Source organism: Physeter macrocephalus, chromosome 18, assembly GCF_002837175.3.
Source record: "Physeter macrocephalus isolate SW-GA chromosome 18, ASM283717v5, whole genome shotgun sequence".
NCBI lineage: Eukaryota > Metazoa > Chordata > Mammalia > Artiodactyla > Physeteridae > Physeter > Physeter macrocephalus.
The window spans coordinates 88,021,545-88,024,536 of record NC_041231.1 but is presented as its reverse complement, the minus strand read 5'-3'; positions in this window follow the sequence as shown (position 1 = coordinate 88,024,536).

Sequence of the window (2,992 nt, the reverse complement as noted above, 5' to 3'; positions counted from 1 at the left end):
AAAAAAAACAAAAACAAACAAACAAACAAAACCCAAATGGGACCTAATGAATCTTCAAAGCTTTTGCACAGCAAAGGAAACCATAAACAAGATGAAAAGACAACCCTGAGAATGCGAGAAAATATTTGCAAATGAACCAATGGACAAAGGATTAATCTCCCAAATATATAAACAGCTCATGCAGCTCAATATTAAAAAAACAAAAAACCAAATCAAAAAAATGGGTAGAAGACCTAAATAGACATTTCTCCAAAGAAGACATACAGATGGCCAAGAAGCACATGTAAAGCTTCTCAATATCACTAATTATTAGAGAAATGCAAATCAAAACTACAATGAGGTATCACCTCACACCAGTTAGAATGGGCATCACCAGAAAATCTATAAACAACAAACGCTGGAGAGGGTGTGGAGAAAAGGGAACCCTCTTGCATTGTTGGTGGGAATGTAAGTTGATACAGCCACTATGGAGAACAGTATGGAGGTTCCTTAAAAAACTAAAAACAGAACAACCATATGACCCAGCAATCCCCCTACTGGGCATATGCTGAGAGAAAACTGTAATTCAAAAAGACACATGCACCCCAATGTTCATTGCAGCACTATTTACAATAGCCAGGTCATGGAAGCAACCTAAATGCCCATCAACAGATGAATGGATAAAGAAGAATGTGTATAAAATTGATGACTAATAAGAAACTGCTGTATAAAAAAATAAATTAAAAAAAAAAGGAAGTAAGTAATTGAAGGGAAATTACAACTCCCCAGAGAGCTCCACATGCCAGGCTCCTGGAAATTGGTCCAAGTTCCATTTGTTCTGGAGTTCTGAGAAGAACAGCAGTCCTTGTAGCTGTACTTCTTTCCTTGTTTCTCTAGATTTCACCTTTACAACTTTTAAAAACTATGTTTGCATTATATGCTTTTGTAGAAAGTTTAAAGTAGAAGAATTACAAAAAACAAAATTAAAATCACCCATTATGCTCCCCCTTCCCCATTCCAGAGATAGTCATTTACATTATTAATGTATATTCTTCCATTGTTTTCCTATGTGTAGAAACATGTATTTTATTTTAAAGATTTGGGTCATGCAATACGTGCATTTTTGTAACTTGCTTTTTAATCTTAACCTTATGTTCTGAGAATTTTTTATGTGTCGTCAGGCTTGAAAATCAAGATTCCTGTGTATGCAGCAAAGACTATCATAGTGACTTACATCATTTAACCATCCACTACATTAGACCTTGATTATTACTTCTGACATTTTCCTTGTGTTTTTTTTTCCCACTGTTTATCACAAAACAGTCACCAAACTTGTGAGTCCATATTTATCAGTCTTCTTGACTGATGTTTGACATTATATCCAAGAGTTTCCCAGGACCACATGTGATATGTGGATATATGGATACTGAGTCCCTTATCCTCTCCTCCTGCTTTGTTCTCCAATTTTTGTACCCAACATTTGTCCCAAGAGTGAAGATATTGTTTTTCTTCCTTCAACCTAAGCCACATTCCTCAAAAATCCTGAAGTCTATATCACCATCTTCCAAATGTGTATGTAGGGAAGATTCATTATTTTAGTAGCTAACCTACACTGAATGTTTACTGTGTTTTCTGTGCTTAGAGGTTTATAAGAATTTTTTTCATTTAAACTGTATGACAGTAATACAAGGCAAATACTACTATTATCTCCCTTCCACAGGTAAAGAAAGTGAGGCTTCTTTTGAGTAACTTGACTAATATCACAGCTAGTAAGAGGCAAAGCTGGCCCTAAACCCAGACCTGTTTGCTTCTACATAATTTATTATTATTATTACCTAAAGTCCATTTTTTATTCAAATTTTCTTAGTTTTTGCCTAATTTCCTTTTTCTGCTCTAGGATACCACCCAGGATACAATGTTTCATTTAATCTTGTCTTCTTAGACTTCTCTTGGCTGTGACAGTTTCTCAGACTTTGCTTTTTTTCTCTAAACCTTTTTTTTTTTTTTTTTTACATTATAGTCACCTCTTATCCTCTACAAGACCATAGCAATTACAATTTATTGTACACTGTTGAGAGTGGCTTTGGTCCTCACAGCAACTCTCCAAAGCTATTATAATCCTCATTCTACAGTTGAGAAAACTGAGACTTAGAGATGAAAACTAACGATGTAGGTCACAAAGCTAGTAAGTGATGGAGCTGGGATCCTAACCCGGGACTGTCTGACCATTAGTGTCATGTTCTTTTAAATACTCTAATTTAGGGCTTCCCTGGTGGCGCAGTGGTTGCGCGTCCGCCTGCCGATGCAGGGGAACCGGGTTCGCGCCCCGGTCTGGGAGGATCCCACATGCCGCGGAGCGGCTGGGCCCGTGAGCCATGGCCGCTGGGCCTGCGCGTCCGGAGCCTGTGCTCCGCAACGGGAGAGGCCACAGCAGAGGGAGGCCCGCATACCAAAAAAATAAATAAATAAATAAATAAATAAATAAATAAATACTCTAATTTAGGTGGCTTATGTACATGTGCTTTTAAAAAATAATATTAAATGTTAATAGCAGAGTTAGAGTGCCATAAAGATCGATATTTGGTCCAACTCTCCTATTGCCCAAGCTCCTTCTATAGATTCCTCAACAAAAGGTTCTAAGCGCATGGTCAGAAGCCATCAGTATCACTCAGCTCACTGTTTCACAAAACATCCTGTCAAGTTTTGAACAATTCTGATCACGAGAGCTCTGTGTTCTTCCAAATGGTTTTTCCTTTGGTCTTAGTGTGGTTCTGAGGAGTCAAACACAACCATCTAAACTTCTACCTAAGAACTCTGCAGTCAGCTACCATGTCTCTCCCTAGACAATCATTTCCTGGAAGAGCATGGCACAGTATGAACTTCCCTCAGCATCTTAATAGCCTGATTTAGACCACAGTTCCCTGCAGAATCTCTATTTATTAATTTTTTTTTTTTTTTGGGGGTACACGGGCCTCTCACTGCTGTGGCCTCTCCCGTTGCGGGGCACAGGCTC